Source organism: Kogia breviceps, chromosome 4 (assembly GCF_026419965.1).
Source record: "Kogia breviceps isolate mKogBre1 chromosome 4, mKogBre1 haplotype 1, whole genome shotgun sequence".
Taxonomy (NCBI): Eukaryota; Metazoa; Chordata; class Mammalia; order Artiodactyla; family Physeteridae; genus Kogia; species Kogia breviceps.
Genome location: NC_081313.1, coordinates 145,812,959 through 145,838,993, shown reverse-complemented (window position 1 = coordinate 145,838,993; position 26,035 = coordinate 145,812,959). Strand labels below are relative to the sequence as shown.

The 26,035-nt window shown below is 41.7% G+C and overlaps 2 pseudogenes; one reads left to right on the top strand and one right to left on the bottom strand.

Annotated features, from left to right (window-relative positions):
- Positions 1–17,333, bottom strand: part of LOC131755765 (RNA/RNP complex-1-interacting phosphatase-like) — a 139,865-nt pseudogene extending 122,532 nt beyond the window's left edge.
- On the top strand, positions 5,728–6,396 carry LOC131755494 (RING finger protein 11-like; annotated as a pseudogene).
- Positions 17,334–26,035: the final 8,702 nt, after the last annotated feature.

Here is a 26,035-nt window from a genome sequence, read left to right as displayed (position 1 = left end):
TGGAGAGTGTGAAGAGTTTGTTCAAGATTAACAGGTAGCAACCTGGGGAACTGGGGTTTGAACTCAGGCAAACTTCAGAGTTAATAGATGCACGTGACAGAACTTTAGAAAAGGTACACGGGAATTCAATGAAAAGTCACCCTTTTCCCCACGTTCCCCAGCCACACGTTTCCCTCCTCAGAGACATCTGCTTTTGTCGTGCTGTGGATCTTTCCAGAGAAATATTTATACCCCGGCATGTATGTAATCACAACTGATTGACTAATCTGTCCCACTAATTTTAAATGTCACTTTTATGGTATAATAGATTCTTATTCCAATTTATATTACTCTTTTCAGTGCTGTCCTGACTCTTTTTTGCCTATCTTTTATCTTTGCCATTTCTCTAAAAATTTTTTTATCTTCTTTTTGATTAAAAAAATTCCTTTTCTTCTTTGTTTCTCTTAAGGCATTATGCATTATGGTCATTCAATCGTATTATTTTATTTAATTTATTTAATTAATTTATTTATTTTTGGCAGTGTCGAGTATTAGGTGCAGCACGCAGGCTGTTCGTTGCAGTGCATGGGCTCTTCCTTGCGGCTAGTGGGCTCTCTAGTTTTGGCGCGTGGGCTCCAGAGCACATGGGCTCAGTAGTTGCGGAGTGCGGGCTTAGTTGCCCTGCAGCATGTAGGATCTCAGTTCCCCAACCAGGGATCAACGTGCATTCCCTGCACTGGAAGGCAGATTTTTAACCACTGGACAACCAGGGAAGTACCCACTCTTATATTATTTTAAATTTAGTCTTCATTTCTGAATTTTTTTCTTTTATTTTGAATTCTGTCCTGAGTTCTATCATCTTACCTAATTCTGGTTTATGCTGTTCTTTCATCTTTTTTTTATTATGGTAAAATACACATAAAACAAAATGTAGTATTTCAACCATTTTCAAGTATACAATTCAGTGCCATTAAATACATTCACAGTGCTGTGCAAACATCACCACTCTCCAAATTCAAAATAATTATGTCAAAAAAGATTGAGCAGGACCTCAGAAAGATGGAGGCAGCCGCAGTCTCTGAATCTCTCCAAACCCTTACATGGAAGAAGATCAACTAAAACCAAACACCCATAGGTGGCATTTATCAGCATTTACCATTTCCAGAAATTTTTCGCCAACCCAAACAGCGACTCTATAGCCATTAAACAATAACTTCCCATTCCCTCCTCTATCCATATTCTTTCAACTTTTGCATTCTTTTTCCTCACATCTTTTCAAAGCCCACTGTGAAATAACAGGTGACAGTTTTGATCTGGTATGTGGACCTGTCTTTTCCAACTTGATTTTATTGTCTGAAGAGATGCTACTCTGCTCCTTATTCTCTTTTCTCTTTTGCTACGTCTGTACGGGATTTGATCCCAATCCTTTTCTGTTATTGATGTTTGGATGAAAAAAGTTTTAAAGCACTTTGAAACGCAGGTGTGAGGCCATGTGGAAACATGTTCTTCATGGCTGTTCCATCAATGCTTCACTTATACTGTTTTGGAATAACTGTTTTCCAGGAGGCACAAACCAGTGGGCTTTATCATTGGACAGAGTGCAGAGAAAGGACCCCATGGAGAGAAAGGACCCCATGGAAGCTGACCACCTTAGCAAAAATGATTTAGTTAGGATTTCACCCAAGATTGGTCACAAATCAGCCTGGGAAACTCAATGAACCAGAAACAAGGTATAATGCCATCTCTCCTTCTCTCTGCCTCAGCTCTCAAGGATGGGACACCTACATGTTAGCAGTAATTATTATTTGGTTTCTGTTCATAATTACCATCAGAAGACACAGCACTTATGGGCCCAATTACACAGCCCAGCTACACACCATTCTTCTTCACTTTGGCTTCCTGTCCACCAGCAGGAACTTGATTTATATTTGTTCTCCCTTCACCACAGCCCAGGAATTTTTGTGACTGACTCTCAGTCTCACCAGAATCTGTAGCTCTCACTCTGCCCCAACATCCCACCCCATCATTTGCTCCCTGAAGTGTACTCTAGAAACTTAGGTAAACTGGATATTTTACCATTGTTCACCATCTCTTGTGAAACCAAAAGAAGAGCAGCTTTCTTATGGAATGACGCAGAGCTTGTCAGGATAAAACACCAGTCTGCACGAGAAAGGGAAGAAGAGAATGATGGAAATACTTTCTGGAAAACTATTTTTACATGATGTTTTGTTTGTTCCTGGTAAATAAATTGAAATCTTCTAAATATTCAAACAAAACCTAAACCACTAAATTCAATAATACAGGAATATAACTTTTAAAAAAAATTTCTTTGTCTGCACAGCATGTGGGACCTTAGCTCCCCAACTAGGGATTGAACCCACGCCTGCTGCACTGGAAGTGCAGAGTCTGAAACCACTGGACCACCAGGGAAGTCCCAGGAATAAAAGGAAAAGTTACAAATGCCTTGGTTATACGAACTGGAGATTTTTAGTAAGAAGTCATGTATTTTAAATGACTTGGAGCTTTAAAGAAAGGAAGGAAGAAGGAAGGAAGGAAGGAAGGAAAGAAAGAAGGAAGGAATAAAGAAAAAGGGGATTCCTTGGTGAAGTGGATATAATATCAAAAATCAGTAAATTAATTTTAAAAATTTTAAAAAGAAAAAAAATGCTGAAATCCACTGACCAATTATTCAGGCTGTTATATCTCGCTATTTCCAGATACATCCCTTTATAAACTTTCGGTAAAAGTTTATGTTATGTCAGGACAAATAAACTTTTCTCTTTTTCCAAAATTTGAGAAATTCCCCTACACTTCTACCTTCAAATTTTATAAACAGGGAAATGTAGTGACAACCCTTATACTTACATTCAATTACATCATCTGGTCACATGCCTTCTGTATCAATCAAATATCTACGAAACAAAAAAATTCGAGTCATTTGTAAATAAAAAGAAAAGAAACTCAAGTTTTTGCAAAAAAGGTCCAATTTCGCTTTACAAATATAGATATAAAAATCCTAAGAAAATATCAGCACATCTAATCAATAATTATTAAAGAATGATATATACCATGACTACAAAAAGGCTTTATTCCAAGGATGCAAGGATAATGCAACTTTAGACAATCTATTAATATAATTATTTACATTAATATAATTTAATTAATAAATGAAAGAGAATAAAATACAGGACCAAACTGGCAGATGTTAAAAAGTTATCTGATAACATACAACACTCAGTTTTAGTCAAAATGCTTTGTACACTCAAAACAGGAGACTTAATATGACAGAGTATTCATCAAGAAGCAACAAATAACAAAAAAACACTTAGGATCAATATTAGCATCATATCTAAAAAACCCTATCTAACCAACCATAGGAGCCAGAAGCTTAGGAATCACCGACACTGACAGCTATTTCTCCCTCATCCTCATCCTCAACCCACAACCAGTGCTAACAATGATACTGCCTACATACCTCTAGCATCTGTCCACATCTTTCCACCAAAATGACCACCATACCCTGGTCCAAGCCACCATTATGCCCAATTTCTACAAAAGTCTCCTAACTTGTTTCCTCGCTTCCACTCTTTCTCCCCGCAGTGTATTCTCCACTCGGTAGCAAAACGATAGGTTGAAAGTGCAATTGGGTATGTTCCACACACTCACCTTCCACAAGAAAGTTCAATGGTTTTCTATTCCTCTTAAAGTCTGAAATCTTAAACATAAGCCTGCACGATCGAGCTCCTACCCACACTTGCAGCTCCATCATCATGACATGCTCCCCCAACAGCCCCACCTCCCTGGCCAGTTCCTCCCACACAGCATATGCTTTCCTCTTATAGGGTCTTGTGCTATTCCTTATGCTCAGAAATCTCTCCCCAACGTCCCTATCTGGTTAATACCGACTCATCCTTCAGATATCAGCTGAAACATCCCTGAATAAACCTTCTCTAAACTCCATGATGAGATCAAATGCTCCCTAAAATATGCTCTCATGGTACCATGTCCCTCTCCTTGGCACTTGTCAGAGTTGTAATTCGACACGCAGAGTATGATTCTTGACTATCTATTCCCTCTCTGCACTGTTAGAATTCACAAAGGGCAGGTCAAGTCTCTTCACTCACAGAATTTCACAAGTCGTTTTGCTAGCACCCAGCACAGTGCTTAACATAACAGATGCTCAATAAGTATTTCCTGCATGAACAACCATAAACTGGTACAGTGTAGCAACATCCACAAAAGGCATAAGGGCATAAACTCTTTGATGCAGAAGTCCAATTCTGAGTGAAGTTAACTGAGACAAAGCATATATATTCAAAGATGTTCACACAGGAATGTTCATTACTTGGATGTTTTATGACATCAAAAACTTCTGACTTTTATATGTTCATCAATAAGCAAAGGAACAATGCAGCCTTAAAAAAATAAACAAATGAGACCTAATGAAACTTAAAAGCTTTTGCACAGCAGAGGAAACTATGAACAAGACCACAAGACAACCCTCAGAATGGGAGAAAATATTTGCAAATGAATCAACAAAGGATTAATCTCCCAAATATATAAATAGGTCATGCAGCTCACTATTAAAAAAACAAACAACCCAATCAAAAAATGGGCAGAAGACCTAACTAGACATTTCTCCAAAGAAGACATACAGATGGTCAAGAGGCACATGGAAAGCTGCTCAACATCACTCATTACTAAAGTAATGCAAATCAAAACTACAATGAGGTATCACCTCACACCGGTTAGAATGGGCATCATCAGAAAATCTACAAACAACAAATGCTGGAGAGGGTGTGAGGAAAGGGAACCCTCTTGCACTGCTGGTGGGAATGTAATCTGATACAGCCACTATGGAGAACAGTATGGAGGTTACTTAAAAACTAAAAATAGAATTACCATATGATCCAGCAATCCCACTACTGGGCATATACCCAGAGAAAACCATAATTCAAAAAGACATATGCACCCCAATGTTCATTGCAGCACTATTCACAATAGCTAGGTCATGGAAGCAACCTAAATGCCCATCGACAGATGAAAGGACAAAGAAGATGTGGTACATATACACAATGGAATATTACTCAGTGGTAAAACAGAACGAAATTGGGGCTTCCCTGGTGGCGCAGTGGTTGAGAATCCGCCTGCCGATGCAGGGGACACGGGTTCGTGCCCCAGTCTGAGAGGATCCCTGATGCACAGAGCGGCTGGGCCTGTGAGCCATGGCCGCTGAGTCTGTGCGTCTGGAGCCTGTGCTCCGCAACGGGACAGGCCACAACAGTGAGAGGCCCGCGTACCACAAAAAAAAGGAATGAAATTGGGTCATTTGTAGAGACGTGGATGGACCTAGAGATTGTCATACAGAGTGAAGTAAGTCAGAAAGAGAAAAACAAATATTGTATATTAATGCATATATGTGGAATCTAGAAAAATGGTACTGATGAACCGGTTTGCAAGGCAGAAAAGAGACTCAGATGTAGAGAACAAACGTATGGACACCAAGGGGGAAAGTGGGGCAGGAGGGGGTCGGTGGTGGTGAGACGAAATGGGAGATTGGGATTGACATATATACACTAATATGTATAAAATAGATAACTAATAAGAACCTGCTGTATAAAAATAAATAAGTTTTAAAAATTCAAAAATAAATAAATAAAATTAATTCATTAATTATTTTAAAAAAGGAATGAGGTTGGAAGACTGTCAAAACAGCACACAACAGATCACACACTCAAGCCCCGGAAGATGGGGAACTGCCTTAATTCCGCCACTTCAGATCACATCTCCATGCCTCACAAATCTCAGTCTGACTGGGCTAGCTTTGGCAAGGGGATGGAGCTGGATCAGGAGCCGCTACTGCCATATCTGGATCAAGTTCCAGTTTTGGTCTATCATCCAACACCTAGCCAGACATGCCTAGCCACTCAGCTGAGAGGAACAAATTAGGATAGCTCAAAGAATACGCCTCATACAGCATCAGCCTAAAGGAGTTTATGACCCTGGAAGAAATGGATCAGAAGAAAGGATCCGGGGGACTTCCCTGGTGGTGCAGTGGGTAAAGACTCCACACTCCCAAGCAGGGGGCCCGGGTTCATTCCCTGGTCAGGGAACTAGATCCCACAGGCATGCCGCAACTAAGAGTTTGCATGCCACAACTAAGGAGCCCACCGGCTGCAAGTAAGACACGGTACAAACCAATAAATTAATGAATTAAATAAAACAAATATTTTTTAAAAAGATCTGGGAGTGTGGGATCTGTATGATGGACTTTGTTTATGCAAACCCAATTGGATTACTGCTGTGTATGCAGATCACCTGGGCTGTACAGGTGACTGGCTGATGAGACCCTTCACGTGCCCCTCCTGCATGGAGACAGTTGATGCAGCACTGCTTCTGTCCTACGAGACTAACTGAGCCAGTGTCTCTCACCTGACTTCAAGTGAACCATCATTTTTGGTGGTTTTGGTCTTTTGTCGTTGAGCCCAAGGAGCCACGGATTGGGAATTAAGATCATGCATGAAAGTTTCCTAAAAATTCGTGAACGGCTGCAGATGTTGGGGAAAAGTACGTCATCTTTTAGAAATTTAGGGGGAAAAGTAGGATGCTATTTCTATGTAAAGCCTTCACCCAGTGTTTAAAAATATAATTGTATTTAGATCTTGTTATTGCTCCAGTACATTGGAATTGTGTAAAGTGTTACAGCAGCTACATATGTTTCACTTCTGTGTCGAAGATTAGGATAAAGATAGTGGTTGTTTTTCCTAAGTGAGATAACTTTCTTCTTCCCCCTACCCAAGTTCTTTTCTGAAGTTACTGGCATTTGGGTCAAGGTTTTATTTAAAGCTACAGTTTACAACACTGGCACAAAAAAACTAGTTTTAAGCTTGTTTGCATAGTTCTTTTTTTTTAGAATAAATATAGAGCATTTATTTTTTACTTTATAGGAACTCCACAAGTTAAGGTCCCATTGTTCTTTGGCTGTGATTGTTGTTACTATTGAGGTTGCTGTTTTCTGTCTTTGCTGGTTCTTTCTAATCTACCATTTGCCATTATTGGCACATGATCATCTCAGGGTCACAAGATGGCTGCTGTAAAACCAAGAATCATATTCTCACAAAACAAGGAGTGAGCCGAAAAAGAGCCCAAATGCTCATTTACCTAATGCATATTATTTATCTTTTTTCAGAGAAAAATATCATTCTCATAAGCACAATAACAGCCTTCCCCTAATTACTCATTTGCCAAAACAGATTGATATGACCATTCATAAGACAATTCATGGCAAAGAGGGATAGGATAATGATTGTCTCAGCCTAACAAGGATTTATCCACTGAAGCTGAATGCTTCACTCCTCAACAAATCATAAAGTTCTATGAGCAGGGAAGAACTACTAAGGGACTGTTAAGTAAACCATTCAGAACTGTTTGTCTAAGACCATATGATTCTTTTTTTCCATTGGAAATGGAATTCATTGCCTTAGGTCTTCCTAAATAGTGTACTCTTAGTGTTGGGGCTTGCTCTGTGCTTGAAAACCAGTTTATTTATAACCTGTTACAAGTGCGATATCTACTGGCAGTTAAGAAAGGCAGAATTCAAAGTGATCTCCTAGCTTGTAAGCAAACCGAGATTCATTGTCCCTCTTCTCATGAAAAAAATGAGTTACTGTGTCCAGAAACTAACTCTAGTAAACGGGTTTAACATTACCCTTTCTTATGTGTTTCATCTAATCATTTTGGTTGTTAATATGGTGATAATTAAAAGTCAAGGTAAATTTTCCACATTAAGAATTCTGATTTATTGAGCTTGAATTATGCCACCATGCTTATGTAAAAATGAAAGAGGCACCATGGTTAAACTGAGAAAAGTTTCTCAGTTGTAACAATTTTGACTTATTCTTTCCTGTGACCTCCTTCCCTGTTGTCTTGAACCACAGCAAAAGGATACTGCATGTCTTCTTATTGTAGTGCTGAGCTTACTGAAGTCATATACAACACATCTCAGTCTCTGTTTCTTGGAAGGAAAGTCCTGCTAGTTGACTGACAATTCTAAGCAGGGAGAATGAAGATAAATGTGTTTCATGTTTTGCACACAAATGCAGAATTTGTATAATCACAACTTCACAGTTGTGATCTCAAAAAAGAAGGAATTTCTCCTTTATATTTTTCTTGCAATTAAGGTAAGAACACTCTGAATCTCTAAGCTTCTGAAGTGTTAGAAGTAGAGATGGTCTAGGAAAGATGGAGTTGTAATGTTTTACCCATTTAGCATGTGTTTATTTTTCCTTATGTACTCGAAGGTGACATATTTGTTCAGCTCAGTGATACTACAGCTAAAAAAATCATTCATTACTACAAGGAGAAGCAATCTCAACCTAACAAATCAGAAGTGTTTCTTATTATTTTATATTGAGTTGAATATTTGACTCTTAACACACTTCTACATACAAAACACAAGTCTCTTGAAGGGTTCTTCATAAGTTCATTATACAAGAATTTAGTATGTCATAAGCACTTAAAGATTTGACATTTAACTGTTCATTAATTTATATCCAACTACATAAAGCAAATTTGGAGGGAAAAATAATAATAAATAAATAAGAATGATGTCTCCAAATATTTTCCTAGGAAGATGTCCACCATATATTAAATTATAAACCAAAATGTCTGAATACTATACCATTCAATCACATGTACAGTCAGTTCTGTATATCCAATGGTTCCATATCCTGCAGATATGGAAGGCCAATTATACTACACCATTTTACATACGGGAGGTGAGCATCCGAGGATTTTGGTATCCATGGGAAGTCCTAAAACCAATCCTCCTGCAGATACCAAGGGAATATCGTATATGCTTACATCTGCATTTTTACATCTGAAAAAATATGTGCTAAATTATTACTGGTGGTCACCTCTGAGTAGGGCGCAAAATTGCCTTCCACTTCATACATTTCTCTGACTGCAGTTTTTGCATTCCGCTTACATTAGCTTACATTTCTATTGGAAACAGAACAATTTAAACATGGTCTGCCTCTTGGGGTTGGCAACTCACCTGCAGATGAGGTAGCCAGTCCTGTTTAAACCATGGGTACAGTGGACACCCATAAGTCTGTCTATAAAACAGGTGTCCCTGATCACCTACCACATGCCCTCACCTCTTCCTCTCGTTTTGTTATTTTCCAATGAATTTAGCACCACTTGACACTCCATATATTTACTTATTTATTTATCTCTCTCCCCCACTAGAACATAAAGTACGTAAGGGAAAGAACTTTGTTCTTTTCCTACTTTCCTACTTCCTAGAACAGTGCCTTCAACTTAGAAGGTGTTATACAAATATTTGGTGAAAATGAATGTATGAATTCTTTGCCCTTTCACACTACCCTCTAGTCAAACCAGAGGCTGCCCCTCCAGAGCACCCGTTCAAGCCCTGTGCCTTCTGTACCTGTTCCCAATACCTGGGTTGTCCTTTCCTCATTCCGGCAAAATCCTCTTCCCCAAAACCCAGCTCAAATGATGTCTCCTCGGTAAGGCCTTCCTCGATTTTTCCTCTATTTTCCTGCTGTACTGGATTCTTTTATGATAAGTAACCCATTTATAGTCACTACATGTTTACCTTTGTAGATAACTGCAAGTTGCTACTGAACAAAGACTTCTAGTCACCTCTGTATCCACGTGCCCTAACAACAAACCTATAAGGCTCTCGGTGTTTACTAAAACAATTTATTTTCTGAGTGTCTACCAATTCTAGGGAGTGGATAGTAGAGTCTCCTCCTCATTATCAGTGAGGCTGGCATCTGTGGGAGGGGCTTAGAGCAGAGGAAACCACCAACGGATCATAACTAAGGTCCTGAGACTGCAATGGCAGAGAGCATGGTGAAGTTAGCCCACTGCATGCAGAACACCCACACATGAGCCAGCATATGCAATGGACTACATTTGGTATACATGTGCACAATCAAGGTTTACAAATGTGTTCTCATGCACTCGTAAGGATCTTCTAGCCCACGTGGAACAGACAGAACACACACAAACGAGCCTGGAGGAAGTGAGAGGGCCAGCAGCTGCACCCTAACATCTTAAGGGGTAACATTTCTGTGACTACAGTTTACACAAATCAGATAATTTGCCTCCTTTCTTGACACCCTGCTTATCACAGGCAAGGACAAGCCTCTCAAGTTTTAAAGCTAAAGTACAGGGAAGATCTGTGTATAGGTCTAAAGATGTTTAAGAGCTAGTACCTGCATTAAGCAACCAGGTTACAGAATGAAAATTTATCTTGAAATTCCAGTGTCTCCTTCTCTCTCTCAACTCCTATCCCCTATCTTCCCACCTCCATCTCTATTCCTTCTCCCCTACTCCCTGTTTTATTTATATATGTGCATCATTTTATAAATACACGGAATATGTACTGTCTGTCAGGTTTATTTAATAAAGTGCACACTCCTCAGGCTAAATTTAGAAAGAGGACAAGATGAACACCTTCTCCTGTGGGTCACCGGTGTTCCACAGACGAAAGGTTCCTCAGTCTGAAAACACGGCAAATACCATGTTCCTTCTGACAGTTAGATGCTAGAAAAAGGCAGGCGGATCCTTACAATTCAGACGCTATTAAGACCTACTAACAACAGAGTAGATCTTAAAGCAGAAACAAGAAAACACCAGCCTTTGCAGCTCTTCCTGTCTGAAGATACATACAAGAGGTGGCAGTGTTCTCCCTCACTTGCACCCAAAGGGTAAAAGCAGCAAAAATATCTTAAACACATATGATAACGAAGCCACTCTTCTGGTCCACTCTCTTTTTTTTTGCTTCTAGGGATGAGTCCCACGCCGAACCTTTGCTTTTTCTTTTCTCTTTTATATACGCTAAGAACCTGAGAGGCTTAACCTTTTCTTCCACATCTCAACCAATAAATAGGACAAAAGAACATTTTTATCTTTTTATGTATTTTCCATTCAAATTTTTTAAAAAGAGTAAGTAAGCTACTTCAGTTCATACTTCTCACACAAATCACCTTCCAAACTAAACTAAGTTGTTTGTGACCATAAACAGGAAAAACACCATACCCTATCAGCACCATCAGACATTTCCACCTTAATGTTACCAAACACAACAGGCCTAATGTCAGAACTATTAAAAATGTTAAAAATCCCCAACCCCACTCAAAATGCATACCAAAGTTCAGGTAAAGGAAAAAAAAAACAGAAACAACTCACCATTATCTTTATTTTCTTTCAAAAACCCATTAACAGCACATGGGAATTTAAAAATGGCGTCATCATCTGGCACCTGAAGCCCAATTGTACAAATTCTTAAATAACGAATAGTTTCTGGTAAGTCCTATAAGGCAAAACCATGAAAATATGTATTACTTCATTTGTCAGGAAAGAATAAAAATTCAATTAGAGAAGGCAGAATATAAACCAAGAGAGTACATTAAACTTAATATGTCAGTCATTCTGATGAGAGCCATTTTTTCCAAAGCTGCTTTAACCAGTAAATATAACCTGATTTTCATTAAAACTGCAGAATGGACAGTTACTAGGCATGCAAAAGGAAAAGCAAATCTATGTGAATGAATGCACATGTAACTCAAAAGGATATAAACAGTTCCACCTACATTTATGTTCTATCTTATATTTCAAGGGCCACAAAGCGGCTGTGATTTAAGTAGAACAGTAGAATAGAGTCAGAAGAACTTGGATTCGAAATAGGAAATAGAGCAAATTTCAGGCATTGTTGAGAACTGGTATTCTCGGGGTGGGAGAAAGTAGACTATCAATAGAAGACACAAAAGGATAAGTGAAAATTCTGTAGTTCTGAATTTAAATGGAAAGTAGCAGTATGTACCTATGACATATTTTATATTAAAAACAAACATACATATCTCCCAGCTCTGACCACTGAAAAAGTCTAGAAACAACTGATGTCATATCAAAAGGACTCAGCAGTCACTGAGAAGCTCCAACTAGCCAGAAACAGGGCCTCATTCAGAATAATAACTGTAATGGAGTCCACGGTGATATGAATAAATACATTTAAAAAGATTGGTCACCACTGGAGGATATTTGTAAATCAACTCATTACTTTGAAAACTGCTAAATAAAAGAAGAGGGCTTCCCTGGTGGTGCAGTGGTTGAGAGTCCACCTGCTGATGCAGGGGACACGGGTTCGTGCCCCGGTCCGGGAAGATCCCACATGCCGCGGAACGACTAGACCCCGTGAGCCATGGCCTCTGAGCCTGCGCGTCGGGAGCCTGTGCTCCGCAACGGGAGGGGCCACCACGGTGAGAGGCCTGCGTACTGGAAAAAAAAAAAGGGAATTATGCCTCTACAACTGGGCAACCAAGTAGTTGATGAACGGAATCTTCTCCTGATAGAAATATACCCAGCTGATAAGTGAAAAAAGAACAACAGAATTCACCAGTTTTTGAAGCCTCAACTGAATGAATGGATGGAGGTATGAATCATCTGTGACTGCTAATATCACAGAAAGAGACAATTATATGTCTCCATGGAAGAACACATCACCACCTATGAAACGTCTTGCCAGAACAAAACATGCAAGCTTCATTCTGATCAACGACCAATTTACAGGAAATAAAAGGATGGAAGGTTATGTTAACAACACATGGAATGTAATCAACAAATCTAGATGGGACAAATTACCTGGTTTCTTTAAAGATAAAATTCAAGGAGGAAAAAAAAAAGTGAGAGAGACATGGAGGGAGAACCTATAGATTAACTAAGACCTCAGAGACCTAACAATCAACGGCAAAGTGAGGACCTTATTTGGATCTAATTCAAAATTCTTAAAAACAACTTTTTATGACATTTAGGAGACAACTGCAAATTTGAGCACTCACTGGGTATGTAATATTAAAATGATATTAAGGAATACAAGTCCTATATTTTAAATATACATACCAAAAATGTATAGGTGTAATTACATGTTGTCTTGGAGCTGCTTCAAGATACTATGGAATAGGGTGAAACAGGTGGGGGTATAGATAAAATGTGACAGCCATCAGTTGGTAAATATTAAAGCTGGATGAGTTCATGGGTATACAAGGAACATTCACAGTATTTTGTATACTTTTGTAGATGTTTAAAATTTGTGATCATTGTTTAAAAACAAGATGACCCTGTAGAAAACAGTTTGGAAGTGGCTCAAAGGTTGAACGTAGAGCTACCATATGATACAACAACTCTGCTACTACCTACACTGCATATCTAAGAGAACTGAAAGCAGGGATTTGAACAAATATCTGTACACCAATGATCATAGCAGCCTGATTCACAATAATTACACGGTGGCAACAACCCAAGTGTCAATCAACCAATGAATAACAAACTACATTATACACACAGTGGGATTTATTACGCCAAAAAAGGAATGGCGTTTTGTTCCATGCTATAAGATGGATGAACCTTGAAGACACTAGGTTTAGTGAAATAAGCCAGACATAGAAGGACAAATATTGTAGATTCCACTTACACGAGGTACCTAGAACAGGCAAATTCATAGAGACAGAAAATGGAATAGAGGTTACCAAGGGCTGGTGGGAGGAAAAACGGGGTGCTTACTGTTTGATGGTTACAGAGTTTTTGTTGAGGATGATGTAAAAGTTTTGGTTATACACGGTGGTGATGGTTACACAACACTGTGACTGTAGTTAATGCCACTGAACTGCATATTTATAAATGGTTAAAATAAATAGGATTTACGTATATTTTACCACAATAAAAATAGAGGAATAACTGAGTTGAAATTTCTATTCTTCCTTTTCTGAGAGTCAGTTTCGTCGTCTGTAAAATTAGTAACTGTAGTTGTCTATCCTCTGAGCTTAGTGCAGAGTAAGCACTCAGTAGGAGATATCAGTACTACTTCCACTTCAACAGCAAAGGATTCTTGTGAAGATTAGCGAAGTCAGTGGATATGAAACAACTTTCTAAATGGCAAACTGCTATACAAATATTAACAAACATTAGGTGTTACTGTCTCCCAAGGCCATGGAACAGGTCAGAAGAAGGATAATTCCTTTGCACTGGTATGTCCTACATGGGCCAAGAGAATATATGGGTTTCTGTACTGTATCAGAAGGTATTAGGAAAAGAAAGCATAAAACTTAGAGAACAATTGTCTTTTACTGTGATGCTTAAACATGCTCAGGCTACTGCTGAAAATAAGTGCTAAAGACATAATGGACATACCTTTCTTTCCTTTCAGGCTACTACTATTCTTACTAAAATTTACTTCATTTTCAAAATATAGAACATGGAAGCTTATAGAATTTCTTAAGCATATCTAGAGTCTACTGCCAAATACGATAGTTCAATTCATATCTTTCATCTCATTTTGAAACAGGAATTAGAAATGTGTATTTAAGGAAACCACTAGCTTCCTGTTTTGAACCCATGAAAGAAGAACAGGATTCACCTTAGCATAAGATGATAAGTACTGAATTACTATGAATTATTACAGTATCAGAAAGAAGGTCATTTTCAATTACGGGTTCCATTTACCTCTGGCTTATAATAGCGGCGAGTATATGTTAAGTCAATAATCAGCCCAAGTTCTTCATTCTGTTCTTGGTGTTTGTTAAAAAAGATCCAAGCAGGAAAAGCATTCTGGAGCAAGATTCACTTCAAAACTCTGTCAGAAAGAATAAAATAAGAAAGAACATGTGTTTAAAATCCTTTATTATATTATCCATTTATTCAAACCCTGTGATGCTAACATATGAGATTCAAAGTAAAGTTTCCTCCTCTGGAATTTACAAGCGATATTACAATCCTTTCTTCCAGAGAGATTAGACACAAGAAAATAAGCTCACTTCTAGACATTTACTTCTATGTTTGTTTATTTCATGTTGGTCTCCTAACCAGACTGTAAACTCCCAGAAGGCAGGGACCACATCAATTTTGCCTACCACTGTATCGCCAGCTCCAAGCAGAGTGCCTGTAAATAGACACATAAACACTTCTTGAATATCTACCTATATGAAGGATGGCTTTCACTGCTAAGTATTCTTTTATGTATTTGCCTTATTTATGTACTCTGTTCCATTGATCTGTTTGGTTATTCAAGTGCCAGCAACACACTTTTCTTTTTAAATTAGTAGACTACTTTTAGAGCACTTTGAGATTCACAGCAAAACTGAGTAAAAAGCACACAGTTCACACTTATACCCTCTCTCCTTCACCCCACACAGCCTTCCCCATTATCGACGTGCCATACCAGTGTGCTTCATTTCTTAGAATTCGTGAACCAACACTGACACGTCATTATCAATCAAAGTCCATAGTTTATTGCATTCATGGTACAAGTACCTGACTATTTCTTTATTTCTAGTATATTCATCCCCAAACATTTACATACTGAGATACATATTACTTTCTTATAAAGTATTTTCTTCTTTATTTATAGTTAGGGCATTCCATTGGGTTTTTTTTTTAACACTAAATACAAAAGTAGGCTGTATTTATCTATGAATTCCATTTCTGGATAGTAAAGGAGGTATTAAAAAGTATTTGCTATAAAAAGGGAAAATGGACTACGACAGGGTTGAGAGCCAGGGCTCTATATGGTGAATTCAGATTTCTGGAAGCATACGGTATTAACTTTCACTTACCTTTTTTAAAGGAACTTTGAAAGCAATGCAACGAGTCCCAGGCATCCGCTGTCCCACTGGGAGATACTCTTTCCACCTAATAATATATTGTTTGTTAGGCAAATTTTATCTTAGGCTGTCTCCCTGCATAGGATGAACGCGCCTTGAAAATGGAAATCATATCCCTCTATACTAGGTCTCTCTCCTCTTTCTGCTTTGCATTGTGCTGCTCCACTTATTCAACCCCCCCACCAGTAATAACCTATACTTCCCTTGTTCCTGTTTTCCCGTCTTGACAACAGATAAAAGGCAACTGAACAATGCAAAGGTCTCAACAAATAAGGGATATCTAAAACCAGAGACGCCCAGAACTTCTGTATCCCTGATAAAACCTAGCCCGGTGTTGACTACTAAGGTATCATGAATACACGCGTGTTGACTGAAATAGTTTAAACTCAATTCTTCCACTTCCCAGTTTATTTTTAGTCCTCATACAAAACCTGATAACAAAATTCCTTAATGCTAGGATTCACAGTGAAAACTAGTATCTGAACTGACTTCTGTAAGATGAGTTAGAACTAAGGTTAATTCAGTGTGTCTGAAGCATAGAAAGTGAGGGCAAAAGTGGCACAAGATGCGGCTACAGAAGCAGAGAGGATTCTAGACCACGCAGAGACTTGAAGGCCAACAGTTGGTTTTCTATTCTCAAAACAATGTTTTGGAGCGATGGTTATGAGCAATGCTCCAACTTGCTGTTAAGGTTTCTTGTGTGAAGAATGGACTGGAAGGAAACAAGAAATATGGACGCTAGTTAAGACCTAATTGCAACCGACAGGCAAGTTCAGTATTAGATGTTGAGGAAGAGTTGACAGATTCAAAAGAAATTCAGGAGATAAACTGAAGCGGGCTTTATGGGGTATGACATGGAGGAAAGGAAGGTCTTAGGGAATTAAAGGGTTTACTGCACACATGAGCAAAGTCTCCAAATTAATCATTTGAACGTACAGAGGTAGATCTCTCAAATGACACCGGTTAGGAAGCAACAGTACGCCCTTTATAATTCCTAGAGACAACACAGATCAACTGTTTCGATGGAAAATTCGGCGGTACCGGCGCGTTTTTTCACTCAAACTTACTTCCAGTTCCTCTTACTCACATTTTCTGTGCCAAAACAACACAGCTTGAGGAATTGAGGGAATTCTATTTTGGTAATTAAGGAGTGTCCGCAACACTGACAGTCCCATCTTCAAAAGCAGTCCCTCTGCATGTTACCCGAGGAGCAATGGCCAGAGCCTCCCTTTTAAAACGATGGGGGGAAATCAGAACATCACACACCGTCGCTTTCAGCTACTGTGAACTGAGCCGGGAGACGACCAATACCCTCTAGCAGAGCGCGGACGGGTCAGCGCGCGGGGCAACAGTGACAGGAGAGAGAAAAGACAAAGCCCAGGCCCAGGGCCTCTGAGCTCCACCCGCAACGCCCAGGGGCCAAGTGTATTACCTTTCCAGGATGTGCGTTCTTTCCTCTTGGCCGACGAACGTCCGGAAAAGCCGCGAACCTGACCCCACCGCCCTCGGGCATGATGCCACTGGCTCATGTGACCCTCAACATGCCGCCCACCCAACACCAAGAGTGCCTAAGTCGTCAACCCGGCGCCCCCAGTGTCAGCACAAGGAACCGAACCACAGGCGCCTAGGTTGAAGCCCGCGTACCTCGCGGACCTCCTTCTACTGCGCATGCGCCACCGCCCCTCGGGATGACGTCATCACGCCGGCCGACTCAGACGCTTGATTAGTAAAGAGGACTCGGACGCCTGCAATTCCCCCCTTAACCGGACGATGGCAGCAGAGGCCCATTAGTTCGTGTGTGTACCCTTCCGAATTCCCATGATAAAGGACATGGAAAGTTGTTCCACTCTCCCAGTTTCTTGTGTGGTTCTTTCAGATATTTCCCAGGTGCTTACGTTCACACTTGTTGCATCTTGTATGTAAGTATTTCTACGTAATGGATAGCCTGTATTTTATAGAAGAGCAGCATACTATACATAGTCTACAATCTCTCTTGGATAGTGATTTTCCCAATTTGTGCGTACATCCATTCTTTTCTGTTTAATAGCTGTGTCACATTACATAATTTACATGGCCAGTGCAATACTGATGGACTTTTAGTTGTTTTCAGTTCGGGGTTTTTTTTCGTTTTTTCCTCTGTTACAGAAAGGCTGCAATGTGAACCTCTTTATAAATGTATATAGCTATATATAAATTTCTAGACATAGAATTTCTGGAATGAAAGAGATGAAAACTTAAAATATTGAAATATTTCAGGGACTTCCCTGTTTTCAGGGACTTCCCTGGCACAGTGGTTGAGAGTCCGCCTGCCGATGCAGGGGACATGGGTTCGTGCCCCTGTCTGGGAAGATCCCACATACCGCGGAGCAGCTAGACCCGTGAGCCATGGCCTCGGAGCCTGCGCGTCCAGAGCCTGTGCTCCGCGACGGGAGAGGCCACAACAATGAGACGCCCGCGTACCACCAAAAAATATATATATATTGAAAGATTTTCAATCAATCTAATCTGCCTAATCAACCTTCGAAAATATTCTATCAACTTATATTCCACTCACAGTGAAACATTTATTGGGTTTCTATTATGTGCCTGGTATCATGCTGGAGGTTGACAGTATGTATTTACATGTTACACAATACCAAAAAAAGCCTGAGAGAGACAAGAGTGGAGCTCAAGTATAGCATTTGCTCACAGTATCAGGCATAGTGATCTGTACCCTTTAGAAAAACTGTGAATCCTGCCTCAAGTGGAACAGCAAAGAACAGCATGTCCTACAGTAGGTCTGAAGGTATAATAGCATACTAAATTCCATTGTTATTTATAATAGGAAATGCTTTTTGTTAGTTTTACTTTTAACTTTTTTTTACCCACTCTGGAATAATCCAGGGGTAATCAGAACTTCTTACCTTCTTTAGCCCAAAAGGAGCCAATTCATCACAAACTGTCATGGATTCTGATTCTAAATTACCAAGAGCGCAATTTCTAACAGAGGCAGGGAATCTTCTTTGCAATTAAAGTGATTGACTTCTTCTCAGATGCAGTAGCATTTCACTTTTTAGTTCTGTTCATTCGGATCAAATGTGAGAAAATTCTTCCTCATTTTATTTTCCTTCCAAAGAACACGATACAACAAACATTAATCCCAGAGTGATACAAGACCAGACCTGCAAGGGCCTTAGGCAGAGCTAGACATCTATCAATGGGTCTTGTCCATTTTACGGGGTCTCAGCGGCTCCTTAAGCTCTAAAGGGGAAAAAAGGGACTAATTATTTGTCACATCACATAGTTCACCTAAGGGCTTGCCAAACCTTCCAGCATCTGCTAAGTTGTGACGAGACAGCATTAGATGTTTAGATAAACATAGACTAGCGCGGAACAGAACAATTTTGTTTCTTGTGCAGGCAAAGAACAGAGCCACAGTGCTGGGGATGAAGCGGTGTGTGGAGGTAAACATAAGCAACGTGGGAGCAAATCTGTTCTTTCTCACTTAGGTGGTAGGAACATGATTATGTGCTGACACATTGTGAAAGACAAAAATAGTCAAAAGCAGTTTGGGAGAAGGAGGAGGACACTCTGGAGGCTCTAAAGGAATGTGAGGCCACCAAGGCTGACACAGATCTCCCAAGGCCGGAAAAACACCTGTCTGTCCACTTTGCTTTTCATCTTAAAGACTGGCCAGTTGTGGCTCCCACAGCCCGTTGACCTGGGGCCTGCATCCTTATCTCCCCTTCCCCTCTCTCCACGTGGTCAGCAGACTGGCGTCCGTTCACGCACTTGAGACATACAAAGGTCAAGGTTTTCGCTCCATGAGTACCTCCCAGCGAGCCGTGCTCCAGACAACAGTGACTCTCCTTTGTCCTGGTGTGAATGCAGTGGCTCACTGTTTTCCAAACACTTTCGCACATATGTAAAGAAGAGTCTGGGAGCCCTCCAAGATTTTAAATTTTAGTAAAAAATGAAATTACATAGTAAGCTTTTGAAAAATTAAAATATCCACGTATGTGAGATTGTACCTCTGCCTTTACTGCAGGCTGTTTGTGAAATTCAGGAAGCCCTGCCTTTCCATTCATTAAACAAACAGTATTTGAGCACCTTCTAAGGGCAAGGCAGGGTGCCAGGTCCTGGAGGTGGAGAAACAGGGCTTAGTCCTTGCTCTGATGGGGAAGGCACGTAAGCAGACACCCTCGGCACAGGAAAACACAGAATGAAGGGGCTGTGATGAGATAAACGGGTCACGCTTATAAGAACAAAGGAAAAGAGCATCCTTCCAATGCAGGAGACACAAACAAGGGCAGGAGGTTGGCAGGTGTCTTGAAGGAACGTCAGTCTTGCTGAGCCGGGACAGGAACTCCAGGCTTACCCGACGTAGCATGGGCATATATGCACGCCACATTCCAAGAACCAGAAACACAAGAAAGAAGAAGCCAGACCAGACACCACAAAGCTGTGACTGTTAGGCTCAGAAGTCTGGGCTTTTTTACGCACCAAGGAGGAGCACGAAGGGGAAGTGACCGTCCAACGGGCTGTGCTGGTCGGGGCAGGGAGGGGCAGAGGAGGCTGCTGACATGATCCGCGGAGCGCTGACAGAGCTGGCTGTGGCAACGGGAATGGAAATAAGCGGAGATTCAAGAGACTTGGGGCCGGTACAAACCACAGGGACTTGTGACCATCAGATGAATGGATGAGGAAGGAGGCAAAATAGACTCTGAGCACTATTATATGTGAACACTTGGATGGCGTCCATGGACTGTCCGGCTTTTGCTGTTGAAACATTTACTGTGTTTAAACAGTCACATCCTGCACTGAGCCCTTGTTTTCAGCTTTCAAACATCCCCGAGATAAGTCAGGGAGTTATTTCAATCCTCCTTTTTAGAGATGAGAGAACCAAGACTGGCAAGGTTGAGCCCTAAGCAGGAAACCCAACTAACCCAACCAATTGGTGCAGAACTCCGACGAAAGATCAGTATAGTCCTCATTACACAATACAACGAAACACGAAGACAGCTCAAAACTGTCCTAGCGGCATGTTTCCAGCCTAAGTGGGACAAAGTTCATACAACTTTATACTGTGAGCTGTGTTGTAAGGTGGTTGGTAGACAATGTCCATTCCAAAAGCCAACGGAAAGCTACCAACCAGTATGCTGAATCTTTAAAAACATGGATATACAGGATTCAAGTCTTACACCTTTCTGAACAAAATACCCTTCACAGATGCTATTTTTAGACTCAAGTTTTCCCAACCTAAAGTTCATAAGAGAACAATTTGTCTAAAAAGCATGTAAAGAAATTCATTGACAAAGGTTTAGATGTTTTAGGACTTTAATGTCCTTCACACGGTCAACATAAAACACTGACAATAAATGAACAATAGGGGAAAAGACTCTTCAGCAGAGATCTTCCCGAACTCACAGCATCACTGGTCAAACACCAGAAAGAGAACAGTCACGTGAACAAACAGTAAGGGAGTTAAACAGAGATTTTTAGTTTAACAGCATAGCTGAAAAATGAAGAACCAACCAACCAACCAACCAACCAACCGTTCTTCTACCCACTGAAAGGAAAGTAAAGGCGAATCAGGGAGCTTCCAAATCTGGTGAAGCAGCTTAAAACGCGAGAGGGGAGGGGGAAGGGGAGGCACACAGCTGTTGAGAACGGAACACTCTAATGCACAAGGTCAAGGATCCTGACAAATTCTCAAAGTCTCAACATATACCAACAAGAACCGTATTATTAGAAATATAAAGGCACAGAGATATAAATGCATAGAGATATAAACTACATGGTATTAAAAACAGACCTTGCTACATAAACATATAGTAAGTCACTTTTATCGCTTTATGAGAATAACCATATAAGGAAAGAAACCAGAAGACCCCACTGCTGTCATCTTGCAAAGGATCAGAATTCAGCACCTAGAGGGCCCCACAATAACCTGCAATGGGCATATAATTAAACCCACAGGTGGCTCTGAATATGAGATCTAGGCAGATAAAGTAGAAGCAAAGACAACAGCAGCTAGAATTTGGTAGAAAAGCAAGAAAAGATTTCTTTTTTTTTTTGCGATACGTGGCCCTCTCACTGTTGTGGCCTCTCCCACTGCGGAGCACAGGCCCCGACGTGCAGGCTCAGCAGCCGTGGCCCACAGGCCTAGCCGCTCCGCGGCATATGTGATCCCCGGACCGGGGCACGAACCCGTTTCCCCTGCATCGGCAGGTGGACTCCCAACCGATGCGCCACCAGGGAAGCCCCAAGAGAAGATTTTTGAAAAGCTTCCAGTTCAAGTCAGAATTAAGGTTAAGTTTCAACAGCTTGGCATAGCTGTGGATGTTCTGCTGTTCTCTGAAAAAAGAAGAAAATCTATCATAAGCATGTTCATTCGAGAAAAATACTGTGTGTGTTTAGGTTTTTTAGTCATGCCCAAGTGACTTTCAATTTTGTACACTGTTCAAGGGCAGAGTGTATATTGGTTAGCATGTGCTCATAGCTGGTGCATCTCCAAAAAATGCTTCACAAAGGCTGCCAGCTTCTGGACATCTTCGATGGTGACAGCGTTATGCAGAGAGGCCCGAATGCCTCCCACGGACCCAGAAGAACCACTGATGCAGCCGTTAAGAGCAGGAGCACCGGGTTGAGCATCACGACGACCCTCCTTCCCGTCAACAGCTCCTGCGAGGGTCGCAGCACCTGACACCACCGTGTCCAACCTCCCACCTGAAAGCCAACGCAGGTGGCCAGGAGCATCACACATCTCAGTCATTAGAAAATTCCTTCCTAACGCTCACAGGTAACCTAGGTTAGCTCAAGCCTTCGATGAGCCTGCCGTGCAGGGGGCAGGGAGCGGGCAGCTATTCTCATGCGTGAGAACATACATCTTCCATGGGGCTTACAGAATTAACTACTCTCTCTGATGTTCAGGGGAGCAACAGTGTCTGTTCTTACACTGAACCGGCTTCTGCCAGCTGCACCAGAGATGGGATGGCACCCTTTGTGCTGTCAGAGCAGAGATTTTCAAAGGTAATTCTGACCAAAGTTCCTAGAAGGTGTGGCCCCCCCCATGCTCTCGGCCGTGGAACCGTGCTAAGGGGTCTGTAAGCAGCAGCAGGAGAACCCCCGTAACAAATGGTCTTTCCCAACGAGTTACAGTACCTGCTACTCCAGGATGGGCAGCCTCCTACATGTGTTTCCTTCAGCGTCTGAAAACTAAACCAGTTCTCTGACAAGCTTCTGGATGGGACGTGTACTCACCAACTATGCCCTTTCAGGGAGATCATACTGAGTTCAAGAGCTTTGTCGAGAAATCTTTTTTCTAAGGAATCATCTCCTTAGGTGTTGCCAATGCGGAATGGAATATTCATCTTGCTTCTATTCTGGGGCGCCACTGGACATCTGGAAAACATGTGTTTTGTTCCAGCTTTTTTTCTGTAATGTGCAACTGCCATTAACAAAGCAACAGAAAAGTTTTAAAAACCATTTTCCAGATGCAAACAAGAGATTAAAGAAAAGGTCTGTGCCAGGACATTTATAATTTACATAGGGAGACCACTCTTGCATATGGAACAGTGAGCTAACATTCTCGTATTCGAATCATACTTAATTTCCAAGAGCCTCAGTTTCCTCATCTGAATATTGGGAATCATAATAATATCTCCATTTCATACTAGTTATGACAATTCAGTGCTACAACATATATGAAGCTTCCAACCCATGGCAGTCACACAGCAATGTGAATGACCCTTTCTCTACAAGGATGCAGAGAAAAACAATAAGTTGGTCCGAATAGTGGCTGTAAGCTTTAAAGATAATGAGCAGCAACTGTCAAAGCACTTAAAACACTGTATTGTCCCGAGCTGTGTGACCTTGAACAGGTTACTCATCTCTCTGTTGTGCCTCTCTGATGTGAGGACTAAATGGCCACAAATTCTCTGCAGCCCTCCCAGCAAGAGGTGGGGCCTAGTGCTCCACACCTTTTGAATCTGGGCTGGCCTTGCGGACTCGCCTTGACCAAGAGACTGCAACAGGAGTGATGCTGTGCAACTTCCAAGCTGAGGCCTCAAGGGGCATGCAGCTCCTCTACCTGCCCTCTGAAAATATCACTGCCATGTAAGCAAGCCCGAGCTAGCCTGCTGGAAATAACAGGCCCAACCCACAGCCAGCACCAGCTGCCAGACAGATAACGGGGGGGTGGGGGGCATTTAGACTCTAGGTGGATCACCAGATGACTTTGGTTGAATAAGTGATCTCAGATGAGACCAGCAGCAGAAACCACCCCACTAAGCTCAGCCCCACCTGCTGACTGAAAACAATCCTGAGCACAAGAAATGGCTGTGGTTTTCAGTCACTGTCTTGAACTGTTCTGTGATGCAAAAGTAGATAACTGATAGAATTTAGAACAGTGTCTGGAACACATTCAGTGCTATGTACATATCTATTGAAGTCAATAAATCTGTCTCTTTATTCTCCGCACCTTGCACAGGGCTCATACAGACGCTCAAAAATGAATGGGTCACGTTTCTCCTCAGATACGTTTGTATTGGACTTCAGATTCTCATTTGGAAAGTAAGCAAGCCAAAATTATCTTCCACTGACAACCAAAGGAGACAAACAGAAGAAGAGCTGGCATGCTATTCTGGATTACAGGGAAAACATGTAATAACTCTCTCCATTTTCTCAAACACATCCTGTCATTCTTCCACTTCTACAGGGTGGGATTCATTAAAAGTAAACAAGACAGAAAAGCAGTGTGTGGAAGCCCCCATTCAAAGCTATGCTCGCCCCTCAGGGCACACATATAATTCCTGTTAAAGTTAATAGGAGTCAAGTGCACGTCGACAGACAGAAGAGACACAAGCAGGGAAACCAACTATCTGGTAATAGGCTTTGAGTCTGAATTCTGGGCCCAGCTAGTACCTATTGCACAGCTAGTAGGTATCCTGGTTGACATTTACATTAAAAATGTAGTGTCTACCCTCTTTGATATTCTGCTGCCTCAGGCACCCCAGGTGACAGTCCAATGATAGAGCTGGAGCAGCTAAAACGACACGTGATTTAAGGGGAAAACATATTACAAGGGGGAAGAATTAGGAACCTGCATTTACAAAGAATCTGTATTTACAGTCGTCCCCCACACATTTACCCATCCTACTGTGAACGTAGGTGGTACCATGACAGCAACAACGTCATAACAACTAGAAATTGAAGATTAAATTTGCACGGTGCCCGAGAGCGTCCCTGGTGTGGGTCTGAGTGAAGGAAGAAAACGATGAAGGGGAATCAGCTGCTCACAACCTGGCAAAACGGCTGTGGAGGGAATTCAAAAGCCACAGGACCAGCGCTGTGGAAGCACAGAGCTGAGCAAGTAACTCTGCCACACAGAAGGCTGAAGGTTTCAGAGGAAGGGAGGTGGGAGGGGCAGGACAGGGGGAGACGAAGGAAGGGCATCTGGCAGAGAGCTGTCTCTGCCAAGGCACAGGGGACCCCAGCAAGTTCTCTGCAGCACCTGGGGTGCTGGGTGCCTGGCTGGGGGCAGGACTGCAGACCGCAGAGGGCCCTGCAGACACGCTCTCCTGGGAACTGGATCGATCGGATCAACGAGGAGCATGCAGGTCTGCACAACAAGGAGCTCTGTGTTTTCGAAAAAGCACTACGACTGCCATAGGGGCTGGAGGTGGGGACCCTGGGGGAGAGGGCTGCTAGAAAGCTCCCACAAAGAACTTCTAGGTCCACAGAATCAGGGCTCATGACCAAGACAGGGACGGTGGGGAGTTTCAAGCATGGGCAGTAAATGCAAATGTCAACAGGGACCCAAGGGTCATAGAAATGAGTATAACAGGCCCAACACGACAGACTCAGCACAAACTCCCTATGTTACCTGTTAACTGTGAGGGCCCGTTCTTTACTCCCACAGAGAAACAGAGTCTCCCTTTTACTTAAAACATATGGCCCTCCCAGTGTGTTTTTCCCAGTTTCAGAGACACGGGGATTATGAAATAAGACACCTGCAGTTAAGTCATCTTCCCATGTTCCACTAAGGGGTCCAATTGTGTGTATTGAACCCTGTGAGCCACACGGAGCACTGCCGTGGGCTGTGCTGGGCCACCGCTCCCAGGCGTTATCACCAAATCCCAGAGCGGGGGCAGGGCCTGTGGCCTGAAGGAGTTGGGGGCAGGGAGAAGGTGCCAGGCTGACAGAGCGCCAGCACGGGGCCGGGTGGGCGTGGAAGCAGCGGGTAATCCTGGGACTATAAAGCTTCCAGGACAGAGTCTGAGCAGCGCTGCCCAGGGAGTCTATGATGGAAGCTGATGAGGATGGTTGTGACCGAAAAAGCAGTACCACAGTCAGTCATAGAAATTTAGGAAATCCTGAATTAACAGGGC